The sequence below is a fragment of the Callospermophilus lateralis genome, unplaced genomic scaffold (assembly GCF_048772815.1).
Source record: "Callospermophilus lateralis isolate mCalLat2 unplaced genomic scaffold, mCalLat2.hap1 Scaffold_177, whole genome shotgun sequence".
NCBI classification, from domain to species: domain Eukaryota; kingdom Metazoa; phylum Chordata; class Mammalia; order Rodentia; family Sciuridae; genus Callospermophilus; species Callospermophilus lateralis.
In genome coordinates this window covers 840023-860499 of record NW_027512821.1, presented here as the reverse complement: position 1 = coordinate 860499, position 20477 = coordinate 840023, and positions in this window count along the sequence as shown.

The following is a 20477-nucleotide window of genomic DNA, read 5'->3' as shown; positions in this document are numbered from 1 at the left end:
CTGTCTTTTAACTTCTGGTTTTCCTACAGTGTTATTTGGCAAATTATTTTATCCTTGAATTTGTTTTCTGAGTAAATTTTTATCTCCCCTATGCTTTGATTACTAAAAAAAAAATCCACTTTTTTTCCCCTCTCTCTCTAGTGTACCTTATGTATAGCATTCAGTTCACACTTTATATCAGTGAATGGTTTATTCTGAAGAAAATCTGTATATATGACAAGGGTGCAAACATGACTTTTCCCTAATCAGCATGTAAGAAATAAATCCTGTAACTATCTCCCACTGGGAACCATTAAGCTGCTATAACAGTAATTCAGAGTCAGCTTTCTCGCCTGTAATATTAAAGATCACCTTCCATTCCCTGAGGAATCTCTTAAGTTGGGTACTATCTCTCACCTGGCAACCATAAGTAGCAGCTCTTAGCAAAAATATTTTAAAAAGCATTCTCTAATATGACCTGTCCTCCATAACCACATGCCCTGCAGTTCTTACCACAAACTGTGTCAACACATAATTAACCCACTAAATGATATGGACAGGAATGAAATATAGTAATAACCTTAACTTTTTAATAAGGCTATACCATATTTCTAAACACTGAAAAAAAGTGAGTGATTAAATAAGAAAGCAGTTTCAAACTAAGGCATTTTTTTCATAAAAGCACTGAAAATATTAAGATTTAGAGATATTCTTTAAAAAAATTACTTTCCTATTTTTATCACCAACAGTTGGTGTCAAATACTAAACACTAAATTTTGACTAGTAAGGCTTTTATATGAATCCCAGGTTACTCTGCCATTAGAGGAACTGTGGGTAAGAAAGAAATAATATTGCTGCCTCATTAATTTTCTTTATTTGTTCCCTCAAATATATAGCTTACTTTAGGAAATAAATGACATCAACATTTTCATAGTATATGGAATTTGTCATCTTCTACTTCAGTTGATTTCCCACAGTGACCAAGATCTCATTGGAGAAAGAATAGCATTGTTTTCCACAACTAGTGATGGAAAAATTGGATGTATTTATACAAATAGATGGATTTTGTACTTTTATGTATATTAAAAAGGCCACACACCTAAATATAATACATTATATTACAATAAAACTTCATAAAAATGTTGGAGAAAATCTTTTCTGACTTTTGGTCAAGAAACAAAGCTTTTGATGCAATTATAAAAGCCAAATCATATTAAGAAACAAATAAACTAACAAATGGCAACAAAAAAAGCTTGCACTTCAAAAGACATCATTAATAATATCAGAAGATGCAAGAAAAAACATTCACAAGTAATATTCTTGTAATGTTAATAATATGGACAGAAACATGAAAGTGATAAAACAAACCATAATTTAAAGTGAAAAAATATTACAGCCAGGTGTTGTGGTGCATATCTGTAATTTCAGCAACTCAGGAGGCTGAAGCAGGAGGATCACAAATTCAAGTCCAGCCTTAGCACTTCAGCAAGGCTTTTAGTAAGTAAGCAAGACTCTGTCCCAATGTATAACATAAAAAGGCTGTGGATGTAGCTCAAAGGCAAACCACTCCTGTGTTCAATCCCCAGTACCTGAATTGAATTAAATAAAAAAAATTGAATCAAAAAGTGAAAAAAAACCTCAAATAGACATTTCATGAAAGAGCTAGCTAATAATCATTTAAAAAGATGTTCAACACTCATGAACATGATGACTAACTAGAGGTGCCTGGTGTACTTCTAAGAAAAGGGAGTAAAAACACCGCCACCACCAGAGTAAAACAACTGCTAATCAAATAGAGTGTTTTGGGTGGAGGATTGCAGTGAAGGGGATTGTGGAAGCATTGAAATGGAGCATGAAGGCTCAGATTGGCCTTATAAAGTAATGCGCTAAACACACAGCATCTGCTATCCTGTCCCTTCAATGAAAATCAGCCATGAACTAAAAGGGATATTGCACAGTAGAAAGGGACATTGCACAGTAGGGAAAGTCTACGCAGGAAGCCCTTAGCAGTTTCTAATAAGGACACAGACACCTGAAGTATTTGTTGATGAAGATTTAAAAGATCTGAGTCCAGTTTAATAAGCTTCCAGGAAATTTGTTACTGCAATATCCAAGAGAAAGAACCCATCACATGGTGAGATCCACCTGGCCCTGGGCCCCTACTGAATGGTACCATTTTAGAATCTTTCCAATCTAGAACATTATGAAGCAGACAGGCACCTGTGTGGGTGACCTGGTCTTAAGAATCGTTGCACAGACAGCACAAACTCACTACAGCCTGTAAAGCTATTAGGTGGCCCCACCTATCATCCCAGGAAACAGACAGGCAGCTTATAGAAAGGTAGGGTGACTATATACCTCACAGCAGTTTCCTAAATATGTTACAAAGACAAGAAGATAGTTCAAGCTTCCTAACACAAAGAAATGATAAATATTTAAGGTGAAGAAAATGCTTATTACCCTAACTGATAATTACATACTGTGTACATACATCACATTGCCATACTGTACTCTATAAATATGTGCAATTATTAGATCTGAATTTTAAAAAATTGCAAATGGTGGGAACATACACTATTTAATTACAAATTACTTTCCTTGAAAAAAGATGCTCAGCTGGATTAATCCTTTGATAAGAGCAAATTAAACCATAATAAGACACCATTTTGCCCTGATAGTTATAAAAAACATGACAGTACAATTTGTGAGTTACAAAATCAGAAACTGGGATACTCTTACACAGCAGCTGAGACTATAATGTGATTCAGGCACTTTACAAATTATGGGAGTTATCTTAAGACAAATAAATCATAATATTGCTATACAAAACAATGATTTAATTACTCAAAAGAACAAAAATACATGTTCACTAAAAGACTTTGATATGATATAGTATCATTTTTCATAATATCCCCAAAGTGGAAACAATCTAAATTTTTATAAGCTAGTGAATGTATAAGCAAAATATTGTGTATCTAGTTTACAGAAAACTGTATAGCTATAAAAATTGGATGAAATAGTGATACAAAACATGAAGTTTAAAAATTATGCTAATTTAAAGAACCTAGATATAGAATTTATATATTTTTTCCATTTATATTAGAAGACAAAAAGTGGCAAATCTATAGAAATAGACAAATAACTGCTTAGGGCTAGGGCAGGAATGAGGATTTAATAAATCCAAACTAGCAACAGATATCATCACACTGGGGTTATATCATGTTTAACATTGGATTATGGTGATGATGGCTCACCAGTATTAAAACTCATTGAATAAAATTGAATTGTACCTTTAAGATGGATATATTCCATGGTCTATATTTTATATATTAATAGGGTCCTTAGATTAAAGAATACCTGGCATCATAAGATGTTTTTAGTCTGTAACTCTCAAGCAAATGTGAGATGAAATTGGAATATATGTTGTTGGACTGACGTTAGGTACAGAGACACATGATTTTTCTCATCTAGAATCAACCATGGTTCGCCATACTATAGATAACAGTATAATCAGAAAAATATTCGCTTATTTTTTATAATGCCAATTTTAGCCTGACTATTCTAACTTCATTAATTATTAAATAATAAATAAATAAATAATAGTACTCCTTTTCTTAATTTTCTCAATTATTTTCTTGCATATTTCTAGAAAAGTTATATTTTTCTCTGGATTCTATTTTCATTCATTTCACTTCAGTTTTTCTTTGCTTCCTTGGTAATGTCTTTCTTTAATTAAATATATCTTATAGATAAGTAAAACTCTCTTAATAATACTCATGCATGATGCCACTTAGACAGGTTTTTATCACACAGGACCTGTAATTTTTAGTTAAGCAAAAGGGGAGAAATTTTGCATCCTAAAATTTGTCATCCTTATAATATAGTGATTTCCAGTATGTCTTAAAAAGTTTGCTATAATAATCATTTTTTGTTGCAAATGGAAGGAAATTTGCTTAGCCATTTATCAAAAATTATGCCTATTTTTGAGTGTCCTTGATACATATGTTGATGTTGAAAGAGCTATTTATCACGTGGAACTCCCATACATCTCAGAGGAGAGTAAGTCTGTACATTGCCTTGTCATTGTGAAAATCAAGCATGTTTGCTGGAGGACTGGATATGATGTTGTTACAACAAAAAGCCTTGTATTCTATTTGTACTGTAATTTTTAATGCCTTTATTTTGCACTATTTTATGTTGAGGCACAACTTACTCAACTTTTCCTCCAATATTTTCTTATTTTCAAAATTAGTCGTTTCTTTAGCATCTGTAGAACATCAGACACAATGCTGAGTGGAAAGTATCACTAAAAATGGGACATGACCTTCATTTGCCCACTACCTTCATATGTATTTTTTTAATTTTAAAACTTAACCTTATTCAAGATTTGCTGTTTCTGAAGTATTTAGACCGAGATCACTTCAGCAATGTTTAATACTATTCTTTTGAGACAGCCTGAATTGCAGAAGCCAATGAAAATATTGACTGTTGAAGACCAAATTTGCTGGGAGCCATCAGCCAAGTAGGTATGACAAATTCCTTGCCAGCTTACTCCCATGCTGTCTAGTGGAAGGACTTCTGAAAGGTGACCTTGCTCAAGGACCAGGGCAGGATCCGTGTTTAGGGTGTTCCCCCTTTAGAATAGGGCGGTTTAGCATAATAGAAGATTAGGGTGTTCCCCCTTTAGAATAGGGCAGTTTAGCATAATAGGAGATTAGGGTGTTCCCCCTTTAGAATAGGGCGTATCCTGCTGCTGAGTTCCTCTTGAGTTCTTAGGGTCAGACAGTATATTTTGGGAGACAGAAGCCCATGCGGAGTGGATTTGGGCAGAGAGTGGATTTTGGGAGAAGTGGATTTGGGCAGAGAACGTGGATTCCCCCAGAGCGTGTTTGTAGACGGCCGGTGTGATTTCGGGAATAAAGAATTGCTGTTTGAATCTACAAGCTGTGTGGTGGCTCGTGATTTGTGCCCAGCCAGAGACTGCGGCACAAATTGATGCAGTTTTCTTAAGATTTTTTTGCTCCCTGCAACATACATTTGATCTCACACATCAATAGGAAGAAAATCTTTGAAAAGCATATGACTTTGGGAATCTAAAAATTTTCATTTTTTTATAATCCCTATTAATAAATAGTCATATGAAAATATTTTCCACATTCAGGTTGCTCCATTTTTATGACAGATATTTGATCATAAAACCAACATTGCAATAAGCACCACATACATATTTTTATTTTGGATATCATTCAAAAGTGGTAAATACTGAAAACAAATAATGTTGTCAAACCAATTAAAGATCAATGAGTCCAGAAAATGCCTATAGAAAAAGGCAGATAAAAACAATCAAATGTACAACAGGATATTGAAATGAAATATATTATAGTATTATACTTAAATATGATTTTATTGATACATGAACTTTTAGTTAAGATATCAAAGATAGATTATATTGTCATCTAATCATAATCTAAGTATATTTTGTTTTAAATTATGAACAATTTATTTTAAAATCAATGTAATATCTATTAGATAATCATGTGTGATATCATACAAAGTATTGTTTCAAACCAAAGAACCAATTTTTTCAATAAAAATTTAAATCTGTGGACATTTTCCAGAAAAATGATTAAATATATTTTAATTTAGCAATAATATTTCTTATATCAAATGTTACTAAGATGTTACTTAGACTTCTAATTGGATACCAAGCATACTTATTTGTAAGATTTGGTTATAAAATATAATTATTTTAACCTATAGGAAAATAGAAATATAAACTGTCAAATTAAAAATACTCATTTTTATTTATTATTTGTATGCCAAAGATATTAACATGTGTTCTAATGTTTTGAGTGTACACTCTAGGATGAGTGAAATCCAATATATTTTTATACCTTTATTTCATAATTAGTTGTGCACTGTTAATCTATTTTTGTTAATATTAGTATCTTCAAGAAAATGTTGAGGTCTAGAGGGACTGTATATAATTGACTGAAAAAAATCTTTTATAATTTAATTTTCTTTGTACAAATAAATACTAAGTCAATTCTTTATTACCTGTACAAGTAAAGCGCACTCCAAACTTTTTAGTCAATGGCATCAATATTACTTTAGTTATTCAAACTTGAAAATGCATATTAACATCTGATGTCTTCCTGTGCTTTATCATCTACAGTTGACCTTAGAATAATTGGTAATTTAGAGCCACCCAACCCTTTTATGTAGAAAATCTGAAATAAATGTTAACTGCCCAAACTTTACTGATAGCTTGCTACCAACCTTACTGTTAACAAAGAGGATTAACATATATTTTATTTTTTATATGTATCATATATACTGAAAAACAAGTGAGAACCTCAAAAGATTATTATTTACAGTGATTATTATTTACAGTGATCTACAGTTTGTAGAGTGGGGAAATGCTCACACAGAGATGATTAGCATAACGTAGTCTTAACAGAACCTCTTAACACTAAGCTCAGTGCAATAGCAACATGAGGTGGTTATGAAATTACTCTATACATACAGTATGTATTGCAGTTAATTTTATGCAGCCATGATTTAATACTGCATTTTTACATTTGTTTACATTGCTCTCAACTGTCAATGGTGACTTGTATTGCCTGCAGGATTTAGAATGTAAGTTTTGATAAATTTTAACTTTTATAAAATATTTGTTAATGTTATGAAAGTAAACAATTAAATAGGCTAATATCTATATATGTCTTCTGCATTCCTGATCTTGACTTTTCTTAAATTTTTATTGACATTTCTACTTCATCTGTAAGTTTTCTTTCAAATTGTAACACATGTCCAGAAAACATCTGCATATCAGTGGACTTTCACAGTTCAAGCCCATGTTGTTGAAGGGTCAATTATATATAGAAGAAATCATGGTACCTTACAGTTTTCAGTTTCAAAATTATTTCAGAATCTTACATTTTCATTCATTCCACATTCATATTAATCCATGCCCTGCTTTTTGTAGAATGATTATATTTGCTTCATATAATTGTATATTATTTGATCTCCAGTAGAATAAAAAAACAACCTGTCAGTTTAAGAACTAATCTGATTCATGTTGATCTACCACACTTATTAATTTGCCAATACATAATTCCTGAACCTAACCAGCATGCTTTCTAGCATCTTCTATCCTGGTTATGTGCATGTTTCCAACTTTTCAAATCACAACCATCTGTTAGGACCCATTTTGTAGTCATACCTCACCACATTAGGGCATATTTATATTTTTTATGTTTCCTATGTTTCCCACTTTCTTTTAGTCACTAATACCTAGGTATGTCCTTAAACCATATTTAACCATAATTTGTCCTATATATTAGAGAGATAGGATAGTAAGTTATAAAGTAAAAGTTGGGATTCTACTAGTTGATGGCAGCTCACTGGCAAAGTAAAAATTTGTATTAGCTGGCATGTTTTCAGGTTAACTCAGTTTGGGCTGCTGTCACTTCAAGAAAAAAGAGAAAGATATAGAAATGAGATCCACCGAGTGTAAGTCCTGACTCTGAATCCTCATACTGATTTCCAGTGTGACCTTCAGAAAAGGATATTTTTTTTCTGAGCCTTCAAGTCCTCCATCAATTAAATGTCAATTCAAATATATTCACACCTTATTGTTGTGACTTTTAAATTATTCAGATTCAGGACAAATATTCATGGTCTTTTAAAATTATTTTTTTCTGTGTAAGGCTGAGCCTCACATGCATTTCTAGTCAGTGAGGACATTAGTAAAATAGGCCTTATCTCTATACTTGTGTACAAACTTTCTGAGCCTGAAGTTCACTGGTTAGTGACAAAGCATCCTACTAGTTACACTTTTTCTTTCAAATGAAACATTTATTTTGTTCCTAATGGAGATATACTTATCACCTTGGGACAAGATGGTGCTTCATTGTAAAAATATTTAAATCTACTTACATTAGGTTAGCTATCAACTTCTGAGAAAGGAAGGCCAATTTCTATAATCCCCAGAGATTATACTGTTCATTATTTCACATTTGCCATTCACTCTTGACACAAAGCAATGGATATTGTTGAATTCAACAACTGTGTTACTTCAACAATTACTTGTTGAATGGATTATTAAAATGCCAGTTAATTCCCAAGAGAAAAGCATTTTTTAACAATCAATATTTTTTTTTACCAGCACTGAAATCAAGAACTAAAAGATGCTATATCCAGGGATTTGATATACACACAATACATAAATAAGCATTAGAGGTGAATGTTGACAAAAATGAGCCCAGGAGTTCAGCTGCCATAGATTACTATGCAGTGACCACTAAATATTTATGTTCTCTCTGCTGTCATTTTTCCATTTGTAAAATGAAGAAAATAGTAGCACCACCTTCGTATGTGCTGTGAAAATATAAGTGGAATATTTTACACCATGCCTGACACCTAGTAAGTGTTCAGGAAACATTAACCCACTTATTATTAGTAAAGGATGTCATAGTGTTTTATTCTTATTGGTACTGGAAGACTACCTAAATCCCTGTTTTCTGCTCTTTGCTCTAGCAGTAGATTCTATTCAGTTTCTGGAATCCTTAGCTCATGCTGATAATATGTATATTCTGCCTCAGTCTGAATTTCCAAATATTTAACATCTGCATTCCATGAATTTATCTTCTCTTTCTGCCACTTCTTCTTGACATAAATGCTATTTTGGAATACTAGATGAGAACTTACACAATTTGGACTTTCTGGTTTTTCTTGAATCTTGAAGGAACAGATGCTTATGATTGTGATTGACTATGTTACTGATGGTAAATTCCTGAAGTGAGCACTGGCTCATTCTTTGTCTTCTGCCTTCAGGCTTCTTTTACATTGAAATAGGTGGTAGAACTCACTGTGCCCACACTATGTGTGTGTGTGTGTGTGTGTGTGTGTGTGTGTGTGTGTGTGTGTAGCAGTTGCATCTCTGAGTGGGACTCCAGGCCAACTAGAGGGCTTCCAGTTTTGTGCTTGGGAAATTCTGGGAGGTATTCTGTACAGTTCTCCAGAAATCCTGGTATTACTTATGCATATTATTGACAGTGACCACCATAATTAAGCCCCTTTAAACTGACTATGGAGATCATCTGGTACATAAATATAGTCACATGAGTCTTTGTTTTATCCTCTGCTTTAGGAAGCCAGGAAAATATGGAAAATTTTCAGGATTAAAAAACACAGAGCACTCTGATTCTTTCTATCTCTGTTATATATATCTATGAATAATAAATTACTTTTAATTATTCTTATGCATTTTTTTCTTTTTCTTTTTTTTTTTTTGCTTTAAATTATTCCTACTTATGAATAAACACAACATACAAAATTGTAGACCTAAGAGGAAGAAATCTTTACCCTGGACATGCAGACCACCTGATGGGTAACTTCTTTTCCTTATTTAGGATCAGAAGATTTTATGGTAGATGGTATTATTTTTCAAAAGAATTGCTGGTCTTACCCATGGCTTGCTCTCTGTAGGAAAGTTGCACATCTCTCTCACATTGACATTAGTCTTAGCAATGTACTGGCTGCTTTCTTTGGCCAAGGAATTATAAAGAGAAATGATTTTAGTCACTTCTAAAGGAAAGTTACTGTTGCTCTTCAGACAATCTCCTGGTTTCTATGGCTCATTTGCCTCCCATTTCTATGAAGTCAGAAATGCTCCACAAGCCTGAGTGGGTATTGGAATAAACAAATAGTGAATCAAAGCTACAGTTGTCCAATAATATATGTGTTGAGGACACAAACTCATTATGAGGCTGCCACAAATGTTTAAGGAAGAAGCATGAAAGCCTGAGTTGAAACAATTGCAATGGTGGTAAGTACAGGAAAGAAAATGAGGCTTTAAATTGCATTTAGAACATCAAATTGATGGAACTTTTTGACTCATTGGATACAAGCTTATTGGTGAAAATGCTTGAGTCCTGGTCCGTAGTACATCACAGCTTCATGTTGAATTTTCATTTATTTACTATTATTCTGTCTCTTCTTTGCCAACAGAAAACTTTAACATATTCTTCGTTAAAGATATTTTCTAAACAGCCTTCTGGGGATTACCAAGTTGTAAAGAATTCAGTTTTACTCTCTTAGCATTAATGATCTAATTTAAAATATAAATTTCTGTTGGACATGATGGTGCACACCTGTAATCCCAGCAGCTCAGGAGGCTGAGGCAGGAGAATTGAGAGTTCAAAGCCAGTCTCAGTAACTCAGGAAGGTCCTTAGCAACTTAGCAACATCCTGTCAAAAAAAATAAAAAAAATAAAGATAAAAAAGTTTGGGGATATGGCTCAGTGATTAAGCTCCCCTCTGAGTTCAGTCTCTGATACTGAAGGAAAAAAAAAAAGATTCCTTATCTTTCAAGTCATTCCTCTCTGAATGAGACTCTACTGGCTTATTACTTTTTTCCCAAAATTAAAAATCATGTTTGCATTTCCAGGCCAGTGTCTTGTCCCAGGAAATGCCTTTGCTTCATCACTTTTTCTTACTTCCACTTAATTCTAACCTGCTTTAGTCAGGAAGATGAGTTTCCAGAGTAGCAATGAAGAGTCTCCAAATCTCCATGGCTAACAAATATAAACTTTAGAAATATTCTAATGTCCTCTTCATTCAATAACCCAAGCTGACAGAAGTGTACATAAGCTTATATTTGTTCTTCAGTATTCTCCTTGCAAATGACAATGTCTCTTCCCATTTCAATTTCAGAGCAAATAAAATACCAAGACTTGAGAAGAAAAACACAACTCCCAGAGGAAGAAGCAAAAATCTGTAAAAATGCACACACATTCCCCAATGTAATTTACAAAATTATCATTTAAAGTCTATTTTCAAATTCACTGATTTTATTAATTAATCTCATCTTGTTCATCTCATCTTTACATCTTCTTGGTTTTTTTCTAAACTCTTGCCATTTACACAAATTATATTGTAAATCTTATAATGCCATGGGCAATGATCAACCATTTTCTTAAAGGGTCAGATGGCAAATATTTTGACATTTCAGTTAAAGGTCCTTTTTACAACTAACTATTTGAGTTGAGTAGTTGGCAAAAGCAACCATCAATAACATAAAACAGGAATGAGTTTGTTTTTCAATAAAACTTTATTTTTAAAAAGTGGGTGACCAGGCTGGGGATGTGGCTCAAGCGGTAGCGCGCTCACCTGGCATGTGTGCGACCCGGTCCGATCCTCAGCACCACATACAAACAAAGATGTTGTGTCCGCCGAGAACTAAAAAATAAAATATTTAAAAAATCTCTCTCTCTCTCTCTCTCTCTCTCTCTCTCTCTCTTTAAAAAAAAAGTGGGTGACCAGTTTTCTGTGGTAGTTTGAAGACCAATTCCTAGAGCCAAAATTTGCAAACTTCAATGTGTACCACATTCATGTGGTGAAATATGGAAAAATAAAAGTGGCTTAGTGAACTCTGCTTTCATTCTGAGAACTACACACTGTGAACCCTTGACCTACAGAGCCCTATCAATATTATTTGCTATCAACAAATGAAAGTAAGTAAATGAATGCTTTTTAATATGCAGTTGAGGAAAAACCATGTTTATGATTCAATCAGCATATAGCTGTTTTTAAAAAATCCTAGTGATTATACTTAGGTAGACACTACCCTGAATAAAATTTTATTGGCTACATGAACAAGTTACAATAAAGTTAGCACTCACCTTTTTATAGTGACACAGAATACTGAGATGTAAATATTACATTTTCCCATGCTTCCTTCACATAATGGACAGGTACCAAAATTGTTTTGTTTGTAAAGTCTCCCTAAGCTATATTAACTTATCATGATACACAAAACTTGACTACACCAAATACATCAACCTATTTGTATTACTTCAGTGGAACAAAAGGATTTCAGAAAGACATATTAATTTTATTCTTATTCAACAATGACATTGAAAAGCCATTACTATTTGTGCAGTTGTTTGAGCTTCAAGTTCTACTCATTTTTATACATAGTTTTACAAACTACATTGAGAAACTGCACTCTTGAGATTCTGGACTGACTTAGATGAAATGATTTTCTCAAATATTGCTGAATTTTTTATGTATAAATGACTAATTGACAGAATCTTGAAAAAAATAAATGACTTTTGTTGAACATGTTTAAGCAAATTTTTATTCAGTATATAACACTTTAATAGTGAAATGGTAAGAAAGTATCATAAATAAAGCATGCATTGTGATTTGAGACATTTAGAAGAATTGGTGCAATTGTTTTCCACAGTGATATTCTTCATTATAATATTTTGTCACCACTAAAATATCCTATGAAGTTTCAAGTAACAGTAATAAATTCCGTCAGAAGCAACTCAAAAATCTTATAATATATAAATGCAACCAAATTAAAACAGATAAAGATGGGCAACTTGGTGCAGGCCTGTAATTCCAGATGCTTGGAGGCTGAGGCAGGAGGGTCTCAAATTCAAAACCAAACCAACAACTTAGTGTCCCTAAGCAATTAGTAAAATTATGTCTCAAAATAAAAATTAAAAAAAAATCAAATTTCATTTTCCAGTACCGAGAGAGAGAGAGAGAGAGAGAGAGAGAGAGAGAGAGAGAGATCGAGATCTCAGACTTTATATATATTGTCTGAAGAATTTTTAATCTTGAACAGGATATGGACAAAGTTAGATAAGTCATAAAACAGTGAGTGGCTTAAAAGAAATTGACCAATTAAGAGCTGACACTTGTTTAGAGGGTGATTAAGAATGAGAAAAACTGGAAGCAAATAAACTTAATTGTCTTGTTCCAAAAAAAGAAAAGAATGAAAATAAATACTTAAGTGAAGACAAAAGCCCCGGCTTTTTGCCTCCTGGTTGAGGGTTCTTTAATCTTCAACAGGCCTAGAGCTCTTAAAAACCAGAGCTTTGGGTGCCAACTCAGGTGCCAGCCAGCACTTTCTCAGAGTTCAGGATCCTCAGCCACTGCTAAGCTCTCAAGAGTCTTCCTGGAGGCCTGGAGTCTTGGATTCATTCAAAGCATTCTCCAGTGAACGCTAGGGGGAAAAGAGAACAAACAAGATACGTTTCAGATATAGGATTCAATTACTTTTCACAACTGGGTGATGTGTCAAAGGCACGCTGTGTTTTGCTTTGAGGGAAGGGAGATGACAGGGAAGGAATCCTCGGCTCTCAGTGGCCCGCTCGCCGCTGCAGCTAAGCTCCAGCCGCTGGGTGAGCATTATTGATCTGAAGGGTAAATGTGGAGGGAGCCACAGACCCGGGTCCAAACGTTTCTGAGAAGAGAGGCAGCCTCTTCCAGAAAGAAAGTGGTGTCTACTGGCTGCTCAGACTGGAGAACCTTCTGCGAGTGAAAAGGGACAAAAATGCAAAGCAGCATGCTGCTACAGTGATTCAGAAGAGCAAACGAGGGAAGGGTCTCACCTTTGATGTGAGGCTGGGTTGTTGCATCCTGCTGCTGCCGTTTCAGCTGCTGTTCCCGCAGCTGCTGTTTCTGCCATCAGGTAAGGCTTCTTTTTATTTCCTTGGATTTGCATCGTGTATGATCGCTTCGGGCTACATGCACGGAAAATCAAACATGATTAATAAAGTGATTCTTAGCGTACTTAGAAGCTGAAGGAGGCTGCCCAGAGATCTGGCATCTGAATCTGGAGCTGGTGCGTGGTTTTGCTTTGGGAAACTTCAATAAGTTCTAAACAAGTCTCTATTCTTCAGAGCCAGAGGTTGCATTAAAAAGGGAAGGAGAAAAATGTTTTAACCAGTAGTGCACCTTAGAATGGCTAAATTTTTATATGAAAAGTAGGTATGATGTTCAACTACATGTTCAACTGATTATTTCAGAAACAATTTCAGTGATATTTGATTTGTATAGCACAACTATTGATGTTTTAATTTCAAACAGTTCCCTCTCATACACTTCTCCACAGACATGGAAAAATTAAACATTATTCTTCATTAAAAATTGCAACTGTAAAACAATTTAAAACTACATATGAAGAAGGTATGCCTGTCAGGGCATAGCCCTTTGAGTTTTCTTTAATAAAACTAATTTGGGACAAGTGAAAGATGCAGATTACTAGCTTTGCTATGAGTTACATAATGTGCATTTCAAAATGACCTTAGATTCTTAATCACTTGATGATGCTATTAAAAAGTAGGAAGTTTGTATGATAGAGAACATGTAGCAATTCATTTTTCAAGTGACCTCAGGAATTTGTTAATATTTTCTTTTTTAGCCCTATTATTTGTTTTGCATTGTTTTTTACATTGGGTTCACAGTGGTTTCAGAACCTCTGTACTTTAGGGTGTTTGATGCCTCTTTATAGACACATTTCTCTGTACTCTCTGGAGAGGCAACTGACATACTTTTGGCTGATTTTGTAGTCATTTCATGATTTTCAATTTCTTATCAGGTATTTCGAAGCTCATTCATACACTGCTCAGCAAGAAAATTACCTTAAATGCTGGGGGAGCACTTTAAATGGAATATATTACAAATGTATATTTACAGTTTTAAAGAAAACTACATATGAACAACACATGAAAACTCAAATCATGCCAAGTCAGGAATAGCTTAATTGATCTTTACAGCACACTTGATTAGTTGTATAATTTTTCAAATAATATCCAGATGCATAGCCCTCCAGAAATACAGATCCTCATCTTTTAATAGCATCAATTATTTATCAAATTATCCCAAGTAATATAAAATATTTTAATTTATTTTTCAATGTTATTTCTAGAAATTAATTTAACTGAAAAGGTTTGTTATAAATACTTCCACTATTGCAACAGAATGTCTCTTTGGAATTGAAAGGTATGTGGCTATTCTTCTCAAGCCAAAAGCAGTTGAGTGACAACTGTTTTGGAGTGCTCAAGTACACAGGTACTTATGAATCAGGAGTTTCCCTTTAAACAATTAGCACATCTATTTACTTAGCACCAAGATTTAGTGGTTATTTCTCTACCTGCTATGGAAACTTGTGAAGTAAAAAATATTTTTATGTTAACTTGAAATTCCAACTTTAGAATATAACTTAGTTTCTTTTAATTAATAACACTTATTGATCAACTTCTAATATTGAGCTAGCATTAAGCCAATCCCTGACACACTTGTGAAAATCCTGCTTTACATTTTATTCCTGTTTTGTTTTACAAATCTGTAGTTGCTCTGTTCTTAACTTGTACTGCGATGTACCATTTCTAAGCAGTAGGGGGAAGTTTTCCAGCCAGGCTGTTTTCCTACTCGACCTCAGTCCTTCCACTGATCTGCTTAGTGATATGATCCTTTTAGATAATTCACCCAAAAAGAAAGAACTGAATTATTGTCAAGAGAGAATGTCATTTGTTCCACCTGTAGGATAATGTGTATTAAGTTCTTAGCAAATATAGTGCTTAGTTTATGGGGGAAAATCCCTGTTAATGTTTCACATGACATACTTGCATTTCAATATGATTGCATCCTTTAAGAAAAGAACACAAAGCTCCTTAAATTGAGCATTATTTTTTTGCATCTCCTAGTTCAGCAAACCATATTTCATGTAATAGTCGTTAATGCAGGTTGAAATCAATCAAACCTTCAGTGTTTTGTGGTTGATAAGAATGTATGACACTGTTGCTTCTTGAAATGCTTTCTGATGAACTGAATCACTCTTACTGATCAAAGAAAAACTGCAAATTTTCTGCCTAAATTGTTTTTACCTGAAATTTGAAATATTAGTGTGTTTCTGCACCTATGTCACATACATGTCATATTATTAAATCTATTCAACAGTTATGATTGGATGATGCACCAAGCTACGGTTCTCTTCAGAAGTGAACCATGTTTTCATGTAAAAATTAAAAATGGAAGGAATCTTATGATAAAATGACCTACTAGCAGGCTCTGTTGTTAATGTCTTCATTATTCCAAAGGAAAAGTATGATTACTAATGTCTTATTAAAGGCATGATACTACTCTGTTTGTCTTCTAACAAATTATTGCTGTTTTAAAAGTAATTATTTCCTGCATCATCATATCATCACTACCTCACCACTAGATAACATTTAACTTACAACATATAACCAATTAATGATACTATTTATTTTGAACTCTGAGTGAAAAATATTTTACCCAACCTGTGAATAAATACTGAGATTAATTTTTATGATTAAACTTAATTCATAATGAGAAAAAAGAAAATAAATTTAATCATTATGTAAGGAATGAAAATTGAAGCTTTTTACTGGGAACTTTCTTTTTATTTTACTAATACATGATAATTGAACAATTTACACTGGTATAGCTTTTAAAAGCATTTTAACTCTTGGATATAAAGCTATTGCATTTTTTTTTCAAATTTCTCTGATAAAAGAGTGATATATCATTACCAAACTTTAAAAGGAAAGTGTGTGTGTGTGTGTGTGTGTGTGTGTGTGTGTGTGTGTGTGTGTGTTATAATGCTGGCTGTGTTGAATGTCTATAGTGGGTATTCAAAGTTATGTTTTAAGTAGCTTATGATAAGACAATGAATAATATGGATCAAGTAATTTTGTTTAAATGACTAAGTGAAAGTTTTTATTTGGAAAATTGAAAAAAGGATAAATTACACATAATATTTTTTTTTAATTTTTGTGAGATCCTGAATGAATGTTCTAAGATGTGAATTATTCATTTATTTAATAAGTATCATTTCATTTTATAAGCACCTATTACACTATTCAAAAAGACGTGCATAGAGTTTCATAAAGATAGCTTTATTAGGATTTGTATTACTCTATTGTATTACAACTCATCGTCTGAAGGAATAAATTAAATCTTCTGTGTATTTCTGTCATTTTTTAACATTGGTTTAATTCATGACACTTACTATATAAATATCTAACTTTCTATAAATGGATTTATATTACCTTAAATATAGAGATGTGGCACTTGAACAATGTAAATTATTCTTACATTGTACATATGATACCTATATTTATAAAAACTCTTGTGAGAGAAATTAGAGCTCCAGTCAGTGCACAGATACTCCATGTAAAAATACAGGACTTAACTATCTCTCCCTATTTGATGTGCTCAAATGGATGAATGATGCACAATTAGTTTCAAGTCCAAATAAGATTTCAAATATTAGGGTATATATTGTGATATAGAACTATCTGCAAATTGAGATACTTGTTTCAAGAATGCTTGATTATCACCATCAGTGTGCCATGTAATCAATGGGTTCTGTAATTTTCTGGAAAATTGTTATAATCATTAAAAAGTGTGCTCTATGCCTATAGAGAAGAGTTCAGATTAATTTTCTTCATGATGGTATGTAGAGATCAACATATGGGAGACAGGCAAAGGTTTTTTTTTTTGAGTACTTTGCATACTTGGGGCAACTTACATTACTTCAAGATTCTTAGATTTTTGGCTTCTTGTCAGAACTCAATATGTTATTACTTTTAGAGAGGATTTGGAAATGGTCCTGTATTCTCCTGTTAACCTTTCTTAATTATAGAAGGCTTGCTTGATGGAGGATAACTACAGCCATGGCTGGTCACTGGGTTGAATGAAAATGTGACCATCTGAATTTGTGATGTGCTAGACTTTGCAATATTGGGTTGGAAATCATCCACAGGCCATTACCTAAACAAACACACAAAACCTCACTTATTTTGGCAAAAAATGCCTTCAATAGATAGACCTGGATCTTTTAAATAGTGTGAAGAATCAATGAAGCTTAGAAAGTGATGGTATTTTCACACTCATTTCAAAAGGGACAAATGCAAAGACGTGAGGACAATATGAGGTAGCTAGAAAAGGAATACAGTAAAGGGAAGTTTTGACTGAGCACTTGAGAAATAGAGAAACTTTTGAAAGAGGCTGATCATAAATAGAAAGGGAAAATGTGATGGATCAAGGTCTTAGCAAACATAACATTTATAACATCCAGAGCATAGGTAGAAGACACAATTAGAAGATATCATGAACCTTGGTAATGCCAGTAATATAGTATTATATCAAATTATTTCATCTAATATTTCAACATTATTAGAATATTTGAATGATAAAAAAATAGTGCTCAAATATAATCAATCAAATGTGATGTTAATTAAATTATCCAAATAATACTTTTGTATATACTAGGTCCAAATGCTTGACAAATTTTGAAAACTACAGAAAATTTAGCTTTCGTAGATTTTATTATACCATTGGGAAAAAATGAAGCTAATGTGATATATTCAGAATTACTTCTGAGACTGTAGGAATAATTGAAATAGCAAGCACATAAATGCAGTTATTCACTGTATATTAGCATTCCATTTAATGACATTCTATCTTTATATATGATAGTTGTCCCATAAGTTTAGTATGGAGCTGAAAAATTCCTGTCGCCTACTGATGTAGCCATGGTATCTTAAAGTAATACTCACTTGGTGACACTGGGTAAACAAACCTAGCAGGCTTCTAGTATGATAAAAATACAAAATATGCACTTACATATAGTAACTGATAATGATAATAAACAATTATATTACTGGGTTATGTACTTACCATATTATGTATTAGTATTCTGGAGCTTCTTGGGTTTTTTTAGTTACTGTGAAGAAGTATATGTTCTATTGGAAATATTCCCATTTATCTCAAGTTTACCACATCTTTTGATTGAATCAGGAGGCTGGGTCCAGTTTTGACTCACAGCATCTAGGTTTGTCTAAGTATGCTCTGTGATGTTCGTGCAATGACTAAATTGCCTAGTGTTGTGTTTTTCAGAGTGCATTCCTCTCATTAAGCAAAACTTGACTCTAGATACAAAATTAAATGTTCTCCTACAACTTTGTGAGTCAATATTTTCATGAAGGTTTGCAGTTAGTTCAAGGGGATCCAGACAGATTTTAAAGTCAGATTTTACTGAAATTCTACTATCTCTAATTACCAGCCATAGGATAGTGAGTGAAAAGTGAAGAATAAGCCCTTGGCAAGACATCAAGTTATATGTTTACATAAGCAAGAATGAGAAGGCCAGAATAATTTTCTAAAATAAAAGAATATCTCACAGTAAGAAATCTAGTTGTTTACATCAGTATTCAGGATTTTTGCTTACTGCCTACTAAAATATTACCACTATTAGATTCTAACAGAATGGAGCCCAATATTAGAATTGTAGTCTTTGTGACAAAATTGAATTTATGTCTAGCAAATAAGCACATACAGAAAACTGTTTTTATATATACTAAACACTAATAATATAAAGTTTTAGCAGAAATATAAGAAGATGCTTATTCTCAAATACATTCAACATTTCACACTTCATTTAGTAATTTTACAGGCTAATATTAAATCACCAGTGATGAGGGAAAGGAAGATATAAATGAAAACATGTAGTATATGATGTGCTCCAGCCCACAGATTTGTACACACCTCCAACCAGAGATATTTCTAAGCAGCCATTACTTTTTTAAAAACAAAATTAAGCACATGAATACTCAAAAACATAATGATACCACAGAAGCCAGGCTCATCTCAGAGAGTTTTAAGTGGATTGTAAAAGGAGAAATCTTTTGAAGGGAAATTTGGCAGCATACATCAAAAGGCAAAATCCAGCTATTCCAACTTTTGGATAATTTTTCTACAGGAAAAACTTTATGTGCCTTTTATTATTTTTTAATTTTATTTTTCCTTCATAGTCTGTTTCGTTTCTTTCTCTTTCACAAATTTCTCTTATTTTCAGATCTGCAAGTGTCAACTCTGGGTCAGAGGCTAAGTCACATGCTACCCAGGGAGAACCAGAAGAGGGAATCACATCCAGGAGCACAGATGTAAATGCTACCTGGTGTGTCTTTCCCAAAGTGTGTCTTTATCTCCAATCTGCTTACTAAGCATCAGACTTTGGACTTAGGAATCCTGATCCATATTTCCACAGGGACATCTAATAGCCATTCAAAATACAACTTCAATGCAAAATTCATGATTTCTGTTCATCTTTACCACCACCTGAAAATACTTACTTTCTAAATCTTCATTTCAGCAAATTTCATCATATCTACCAATGGCTTAACACCTTAAGGTCCTCTCTGAGATCTCACTTCCTAGCCTCCCCCACTGCCCCCATATTTAGCGAAACATTAATTCTTCTGGCTTCGGGCCTTATTGTTGTACTGAATCTTTAATCTAATTTTCACTTCCTGCCCCACAGTCATCTTTCCCCCTTGAATTGCAATCTCAGATTGTGCAGTCGTCTCCTGATTCTTCTATTACTTTTACATTTTATCCCCCTACTAACCCTAATTCATTGCAATACAGACAGTTCATTGACTCTTATAATGTCAATGAACTTCCCATGGCTTATAGCCAACCCTCTACAGTTTCACAAGGCCAAGCTTGTCCCAATCTCAGAACCTTTACATTCATCCAGCTTCCCTCTTCACTTCATGTAAATCTTGGTTTAATTGTCATTATTTGTAAGTTACATTCTATACCCTCTTTCTGTAAATAGGATGGGCTTCTCCAGAAGAAAAAAAAATCTGTTTTGTTTCATTTTG